Below are 9,328 nucleotides of genomic sequence, written 5' to 3'. Positions count from 1 at the left end.
TGGAGATTCCTCAAGAAATTAAAAATAGAGCTTCCCTATGACCCTGCAATTGCACTACTGGGTATTTACCCCAAAGATACAGATGTAGTGAAAAGAAGGGCCATCTGTACCCCAATGTTTATAGCAGCAATGGCCACGGTCGCCAAACTGTGGAAAGAACCAAGATGCCCTTCAACGGACGAATGCATAAGGAAGATGTGGTCCATATACACTATGGAGTATTATGCCTCCATCAGAAAGGATGAATACCCAACTTTTGTAGTAACATGGACGGGACGAAGAGATTATGCTGAGTGAAATAAGTCAAGCAGAGAGAGTCAATTATCATATGGTTTCACTTATTTGTGGAGCATAACAAATAGCATGGAGGACATGGGGAGTTAGGAGAAGGAAGTTGGGGGAAATTGGAAGGGGAGGTGAACAATGAGAGACTATGGACTCTGAAAAACAATCTGAAAGGTTTGAAGAGGTGGGGTGTAGGAGGTTGGGGGAACCAGGTGGTGGGTATTAGAGAGGGCATGGACTGCATGGAGCACTGGGTGTGGTACAAAAACAATGAATACTGTTATGCTGAAAATAAAAAAAAGAAAACAAAAGAAAACATGAACATAGTGAGGGGAGATAGGTCAATGAGGAAAGAGACTCAAGCTTAGATCACCAACTGACGGCGGCTAGAGAGCAGGGGTGTGGAGGGGAAGGGTTCAATGGGTAATGGCTCTTAGGGAGGGCACTCGTTGTGATGAGCTCTGGGTGTTCTGTGCAGGCAAGGAATCATGAAATACTACTCCTGAAGCAAAGGAATGAACACTGCATGGAAACAAATTGGAATTGAAGTCAAGAAGGAAAGAAGACCATGTTCAACTTCATGAAGAGGGAGGTAAAAATGGAGTGATTTTCACTCTCTTGTTCTCTTGAGGATCATTTGCAAACACACTGTGTTACGCTACACTAGATTCTGTTTGCATAAGGAACCCTCAGAAAGCTGCCAGGAAGATTCAGATGTCAGAGCATGTCCGTGTTCCATTGGTATATTCCTTCCAGTTTGCCCAGGTACAAAGGTAATTGGAGAGAAATAGGGCAGAAGAGGAAAGGAGGTGTTAAGCAGTCAGGAGCTAGCCTTCCCCCTTTGTCAAGAAAGTCTTGGGCCAAAAAAAAAAAAAAAAAAGAAAGAAAGAAAGCAAGCCTTGGGCCAATGTCAATAGAGAAGAAGGAGAGGAGATCCCAGAGCTTTGCAGCAGGCAGGGGAGTTCCAGGTCTGCCTAGAGCTGACAGGGGTCCCTGAGGAGAGCTGAGGAAGGGGTGTGGCTTGCCCAAACTGCTGGTCTGGAGGTTTGTTCCCTGAGGAGCCGAGTTGATGATGGTGGTCAGGCGGCGCATCAGGTTCCAGAGGGCAGCAGAACTTGGGGGAGTACTCCTGGGGACACACAATTTTTCACTGGCTCTGATGGCCCTGTGCAGCTCCAAACAGACTGGTTATCATTTAGATGGCAGGTGGACTCCTACGGTGTGACTTCATGATTCCTAAGCCAGAGAGGTTGCGGGACAGGTCCTGTAGAAGGAAGCCTGAAAATGCAGCATAGGGTTAGGGTTATGGCCTTGGGGAATGGCTGCTCTGATCTGCCAGTGCTGAGCGGGCTCCCATTGAGGTTGAGATAAGGAAATGCATCCTGCAGTGTGGCAGAATCTGGGTTTCTGGACAGGGAGACCAATGATGGTGGGGGTGGTTTACAAGGGAGACCAGGTTACTTCCGCTCCAAAATCGGGATCAACATGGAGAGAACATTCATGAGAATTGGCCAGCATTGGGCAGCCCTGCGGACTGCCCTGTTAGCTGTGGCCGAGGGAACTTTTCCACTCGGGGCATGTAGCTGCCACCAGAAATCACGCTGAGAGACATGGCCCACCTGGGGGCCCTGGCGCAGGGGAGCTTTCCCGGAGCAGAGTTGAGGGAGGGGTTGTGGCCAGGCGTCTGCCTCCAATTGCTTGGACCGCTGGGGCGCCCAAGGTTGGGCTGGGCTCAGTGGGGGCACGAATGTTTCTCTCCCTCCGAGGGTTTTCCCGCAGAAGGCACCGTTTATGCCACAGTGGAACGGGGAGTTCTGAGGCGGGATTCAGGGTACCCAGCTGGAGGCCCTGGGGGACAGGACCCTGGAAACGGAAGGCTGAGAAAGCAGGAGAGGGTTCGTGCGCCGGCCTATGGGCAGGCCAGGCACCATTGGCCAGCGCTAAGGAGGTGAACGCTGGAGGCTGAGGGGCAGGAGGCGTCACCTCGCCAGCGCCTGACTCCTGGAGGGCTTTCTGGTGGGGTTCGGACACGACCACTTGGGATGCCAGGCAGAGCCAGGGGGCGGCCCTGCAGACGTGTGGTGCCCGAAGCGAGTTCCCCCTGCATTTTCTGGCAAATTCTCACAGGCATTCTGCCCAAATCGGGACCGATTTGGGCAGAATGCTAGTGAGAATTGGCCGGCGTTGGTGGCCCTGAGGGCGCCCTCTTGCTCCCAGATCACACACACACCTGTGTGTGCCCAGCCCTGCACCTGCATCAGTGACCCATCCCTGCAGGGCCCTCAGGATAAACGCTGGGCAGAAGGGTGCAGCCCCCACCCCCCGACCCACCGAGCCAGGCTTAACCTGGGGTGTGAACATGACCTGCCCACCAGGCATCTGACCCCTCATCAGCCTGCTCCTGCTCGGGGTGTCTACACCCTCCATGAGCTCTCTTTACACACACACACACACACACACACACACACACACACACGGGGAGTAGACCTGGGGCTACACAGTTTGGTCAGAAGGTGTGGGGCTGGCTGACTCTGAGCCTCCCAGTGTCACCTTTTGGTTCTTCCTGCCAAATGGCCAGAGGCGATGGGGAGCCCTGACACGACTTCCGGGGCAAGGGGAAGTGTTTGCTGGGCGTGCTGTCCCCTGCCTTCATCCTCTGGACTTTGGTGTTCAACACAAGAACATCTTGTTTGTTTGAGGATCTCCAAAGAAATGAGCTGGGCAGGGGGCTGTCTCTGGAATGTGGGTGCCTGGTTATGTGGGTTCCAAATTCTGTTGGGTTCTGTTGTCAGGAAGTGAGGTAAGCACTGCCTGGGGGCTCCTTACCCTACTTCCTCCTCACACCAGAGCTCCCTGAGGCCCCCCCTCCCCCAGCTGCTCAAGGCTCACCCTCCGCCCATGCCCCATCTATATAGTGACACCCACACAGTCTACCCACAGCCCCCGGGAGGCTTGGGTGCAGCTGTTGTCCCTGCTGTGAGGACACAGAGCTGGGTTCAGACCAGGCTCCTGCTCCTGCCCAGGACTGTGTCCCCAGACAAACCCTGTGGCTATCAGAGCCTCCCCAGTCTCCCTATCTGCACATTGGGGGTGTTCTGGCTTCTACTTCTAGGGATGCCATCAGGGGTAGGACCTCTATATATCTTCCATACTCGCTATCACAGGAGGCTAGTGCACACACTTGGCAATGCAAGGGCTGGGTGGGGCATGGAACACAGCCCAGAGGGGCCTGGACCTGCTCTGGGATCCAGGCAAAGCCACCCTCCTCCTGCCTGTGTCCCATCACCTGTAGGAAGGTTGCAGTGAACAGATTCTGACCTTGGTGAAACAGACTTCCAGGGGCTTCCATTAGGTTTCAGTCCAAGGGCCTCTTCTGTGCCCATATGCTGGGCAGTCTCCACAGTGGTTCTCGGGCATTCCCAAATCCTGGTCACACATCTCTGTGGAATCCCTCCCCCCAGGGTGGATGGCCTGTGTGACTGTGAAAATGGGACAAAATGTTTAGATGTAATTTCCAAGCTGATTGAGGAAAGTCTGTGACTTCTCCTGGTTCTCTCTCTCTCCTGTGTTCAGTGTCTGTCTCTGTCTTTGTCTCTGTCTCTGTTTTTGTGTGCCTCACAGGAGCAGGATCTGTGGGCTCCAGAGGTGATATGAGAAAGCTCAGAAGCCTCCCTTGTCCCTGTTTCCCTCTCCTGTGCTGGTGCTTGGTTCCTTCCTAAGGCCTTCTCACCCTGACCAGAGCACTGACTCTGGAACCTCTTCCAAATGAGAACCCTGAGGCTGCAACAAGGAGGGTCCTGACCTTGATCCCCAGACCAGTGGTTCTAGTGCTCTGCCACATTCTGTAAGCCCACTTCCTCAGTCCCCCAAGCCTCCAGGCTGTCCTCTGCTCAGAAGGACCTCGAGGGAGTACAAAGCACTTTCCCAAGACTGGGAGTATAGTGGGTCAGGGCTGGAGATTCAAGGTCAGGCTCTTCTACAAGCCTGTGGGAGCCCAGGGACACCCTGTCTCTATGGCCCCATTGATAGAAGAGTAAGGGGAGGCCTTTTGTGTTGTAGCCCTGTCCACACTGAGGGGTATCTTCCTACTGCCAGTAGTCCAGGGTTGTGATGGACACCAGACCCGAGACCCTATCCTCACCCAGTGCCCTGGCAAACTCCTGGGCCCCTTGCAGACCACTTGACCATCAGTCTGTTCTGTCTCCCCTCCCCATGCTATGGATCTCAGTCCTTGCCAGGAGTCCTGATGCCCCTGACCCCATGGCCTGTCTTTCTCCAAGCTCTTTCTTCTTTCCCCCTTGTCACCCACCTTGTTCCCAGGGTGTACTCCCCTTCTGATCCATAGCTTGGCAGTCAGAGTGGTGTGTGTGTGCGTGTGTGTGTAAGCACATATGCCTCTACCTGTCTGGGGATGCCTGAGGTCATGTCCCCACATGGGATGGGGTGGATAGCTACCCTGAGGATCTGAGGGGCTCTCACCCTCCAAGAAAACCTCATGGGACAGTTGGGGCTGGCCTAGGACTGGAAGGAAGCTCTGCTCCTTGGACTCTGTATCCCTCTTTTGTCCTGGGCCAGTCCCTGCCTCTCTTGACCCCTGGTTCTCAACTGTCCCTAAGGGTTGGACATGGAAATGCTTGAACTTGGCTGTTCCTCCAGGGGTAGGTGGAGGTGGAGGAAATGTGCACCAGGCACACAGACCTCCATTCCGAGAGGGCCAGGTGTGCATAGGAGACCTGCACACAGCACCTGTACCATGACCCAGCCTTATGGTGGATGTGTACATGACCTATAGCTCCATACCTGACTGGTCCCCCATGTTCCCTCACCACTGCCAAGTGCTCTGTGGCCCCAAAGTCTGCTGAGCACCAGAACCATGCCTACCCTGGGAAGCAAGGCTCAGGGTGCAAGGCCAGGTGGGTTGGACATCTGGGGATGCAAAGGTCACTGAATACCCCCCATCCATCTGGTCTGGAATTTGGACTCCCTTCCAGGGTCCAGCTAAATGTGGGGTTGAGCCAGAGGACTTGGAGATGTCAATGGAGGCTGACCCAGGGCAGGGAGAAAATCAGTCTGTCCCTTCCACTTCTCCTCTCCTCCTTCTGCTTTGTCTTCCTGGTTGTACCCTGGGACAGAGGTCTAGCCTGTCCCTGGATTCAGCCCTGGCTAGAGTCAGAGGGGTGGGAAGGAGGACAGGGAGGAGGGGGCCACCACCAGGATGCCCAAGTATGAGGGTGTTGTTACCGTAATGAGGGACCCTGTGGACACTCATGGATTTCAGCCCTTTTTAGACATAAGCAGTGGTCCCAGGACTTGGCCCCTGCCCCCTCCTTCACCCTCCATGAGGGCCCGCATTTCCCCCAGCCCAGTCTTTGTCTGCAGCCAGTCCTCCCTCCAGCCCTAGGAAATTCAGCTGCTCTAGGAGGCGTCAAGCTCATTACAAGTTGGAGCCGAGCCAGCCCTATGGGGAATGGTTTCAGGTCCTGGAGCCCCACAGTGAAGAGAGGTGATATGGGGCAGGAGCAGGGAGAGGGCAGAATGGACTCTCCCTGGGGGCCATGGCTCCCTGGTCTGCACAGACCCTGTTGTGTGCTGGCCCCTAGGGTACCCATACTCCAGCTCCTAGGCAGGCTCCAGGAGGGAGATGAGAATGTGGCTTGTGCTAGCTCAGACTATCACTCTGTCCTGCAGCTATAGCCTGTCCTGTCAGCAGGACTCCCTCTCCTAGCTGGTCAGCAACAGCCTCAGAGCCAAGAAGAACAGCCCATCATCCAGCTCAGGGGCTGGTGTGTGGCTGGGAAGGCAGGGGAGGGCTCACTCTGGGCTCAGGGAGTCCCTGGCTGGGCTAGTGGTGGCTCGGGAGGGCTGGCCTTCCATCCCCTCTGCTGAGCAGCTCTGTGACTGGAGTCATTTGCCTCCTCTCTCTGGGCCTCGCTCTCTACCTCTGTGCAATGCGGTGATCCTGAGTGATCACTCCTGTGGCAGGAACATATGGGATGCTGGTGATTGACCTATGGTGGGCGCAGAGCCTGGATTGCAGAGTGCTGTGGGGGATGGTGCACAGTGTTGCCAGTGAGCATCCCTCTTCCCAGAGCCATTCAGCCCTTCCACACAGCAGCCAGGCCCCTGGGAGACCACACTCCTGACACAAGGTCCCTATGTGTGGCTCTTCTTCAGCAGTGGGACAGGGTGGGAACCCTGGGACACGGGATCAGCTCCTCACTCTGAGGGCAGGAGAGCAAGGAAGACTTTTCCTGGGGTCCCCAAGGCCATGTAAGAGGGGGAGGTGGCTGCCCCCAAGCAGTACATTTGAAATTCTGTTTCTGTTAGAACCTGAGAACTGGGGTTTGGTTCTTTCACTTGCTGGGCTGACAAGACACATACGCTCTCCATGACTCCTTCTCGTGCAGGGTCCTGGGCGTCCTGGACTTGGGAAGGGGGAGGGGCCAGTCCTCTCTCTGGCTCCTGGAGGAGACCTGTCCTCTCAAAGACAGGATTGTTTCTAGTCATGATCCTGGGCCAGGATGGGAGACAGCCCCTTATGGCTCCTGACTCTGGGGCTGAGGGGGCCTTGCTCAGGCGCAGCAATGCCCACCGAAAGTGGGGGCTTCAGAAAGAACATATGCCTGGACCAGGTTCTGCACCAGGGTGGTGGCTGCCTTCTCCAGCTCTGGAGAAAAAGGGACATCCTCTGCTTCTCTGGGCGTGGGGTCCTCTGACCCATGAGCAGGCACTGGAAGGTTTCTAGTCTGACTCTGGAAGTGCACCAATGGGTCAATCACTATCCACACACGAACACAGACAACATGCTAAGGAAGTGCCAAAGGTGATCCTGTGCCAATGGCTTGTGGTCGGTAGGGCTGGCAGCTTCAGTGCCCTCCAGCAGGCCCCCTTTCCCTGGATGGGAATCCCCCTGGAGTCTCTGTCTTCAGCGCTCTCTTCCTGCTGGTTTCAGGACCAAGGGAGAGACTGTGATGTGGCTTAGAAGGCTCCACCCTGGCCTCCCTCCTTTTGCACACATCACTACATCACTGCTACCCAGGAAGCAGGGGCTGCTGCTCCCATACTGCCCCACACAAGGCTGGTTTAAGGCCTCATTCCCTCCATGCCCAGCTGCTCTGGCTCTGTCACATACACAGTGGGCACAGCTGCCTAACTAGGCCAGGAGTTCCAGCAGAGCTCTCCTTTCCTGGGATCAAGGTTCATATTCTTAGCCAGAGAAGGAAGCCCCATCTGTCCTCTGCTAGAGAAGGTGAATTCTTGGACCAGGTGGATCTCAGGTTCCTGAGGACAGGGGGATCCCTGCAGTTCCCCTGGAGAGAAGGGTGATGGACACCCTGGGAGAATGGTGAGCAGCATCCATCCTAGGCCACAGGTGCACCCATCATCTAGCAGTGCTTATACTTGGACTCACCCCTGGAAACTGTGGCACAGTTTTTTCATAGATGCATTTTCAACAGAGTTCAACACAGCAGTGGTGGAAATAGCAGCGGATGAAACAATGCCAATGTCTATGGAGGTGGATGGTGGCTCAGTTAAGCCACTGAGTTTTGATTTTGGCTCAGGATGTGATCTCATGGTGTGGGATCAAGCCCATTGTAGGGTCTGTGTTCAGTGCAGTGTGGGTTCATGATTCTCTCTTTCCCCTCCTGCCTATCCCACCACACTCATGCAACACACTCTCTCTCTAAAATAAATGAGTAAAATATAAAAATGGAATCATACAGAATGTACTTTTAAAAAATTGTAAAGAATTAAACATTGATTTTTCCATTTTAAGCATTTTCAGTATAAAGTCCAGTAGTGTTAAGTGTATTTACACTGCTGTGAAACAGATCTTGAGAACATTTCATCTTACAAATCTGAACTTCTGTTCCCATTATTTGTTTTTCATTTAGAAATCATATTTATTTATTTATTTATTATGCTCAGTTAGCCACATATAGTACAACATTCGTTTTCGATGTAGTGTTCAATGATTCATTAGTTGTGTATAACACCCAGTGCTCATCACAACACATGCCCTTCTTAGTACCCATCACCCTGTTACCCCATTTCCCTTCCCTTCTGTAACCATCAGTTTGGTTCCCAGAGTCCAGAGTCTCTCATGGCTTGTTTCCCTCTCTGATTTCTTCCCATTCGGTTTTCCCTCCCTTCCCCTATGGTCCTCCATGTTATTCATTGCGTTCCTCATATGAGTAAAACTGTATGATAAGGGGCACCTGGGTGGCTCAGTAGGTTAAAGCCTCTTCCTTTGGCTTGGGTCGTGATCCCAGGGTCTTGGGATCGAACCCTGCTTCGGGCTCTCTGCTCTCTGGGGAGCCTGCTTCCCCCTCTCTCTCTGCCTGCCTCTCTGTCTACTTGTGATCTCTGTCTGTCAAATAAATAAAATCTTAAAAAAAAAGAAAGAAGAAAACCGTATGATAATTGTGTTTCTCTGGTTGACTTACTTCACTCAGCATAATCCCTTCCAGTTCTATCCATGTTGATGCAAATGGCGGGTATTCATCCTTTCTGATGGCTGGGTGATATTCCATTGTATATTTGGATCGTATCTTCTTTATCCATTCGTCTATTGAAGGGCATCTCGACTCCTTCCACAGTTTGGCTATTGTGGACATTGCTGCTATGAACATTGGGGTGCACATGTCCCTTCTTTTCATTACATCTGTATGTTTCATGTAAATACCCAGTAGTGCAATTGGTCGGTTGTAAGGTAGCTCTATTTTTAATGTCTTGAGGTACCTCCATACTGTTTTCCAAGGTGGCTGTACCAGCTTGCACTCCCACCAGGAGTGTGAGAGGGTTCCCCTTTCTCCACATCCTTGCCAACATTTGTTGTTTCCTGTCTTGTTAATTTTTGCCATTCTAACTGGTGTAAGGTGGCATCTCAGTGTGGTTTTGATTTGAATTTCCCTGATGGCTAGTGTTGTGGAGCACTTTTTCACGTGTCTTTTGGCCATTTGTATGTCTTCTTTGGAGAAGGGTCTGTTCATGTTTTCTGTCCCTTTCTTGACTTGATTATTTGTTTTTTTGGAGTGTTGAG

The sequence above is a fragment of the Enhydra lutris genome, unplaced genomic scaffold (assembly GCF_002288905.1).
Source record: "Enhydra lutris kenyoni isolate GAN:26980312 unplaced genomic scaffold, ASM228890v2 scaffoldscaffold13, whole genome shotgun sequence".
Taxonomy (NCBI): Eukaryota; Metazoa; Chordata; class Mammalia; order Carnivora; family Mustelidae; genus Enhydra; species Enhydra lutris.
The sequence above is the reverse complement of the archived record's forward strand: the minus strand, read 5'-3'. Positions refer to the sequence as shown.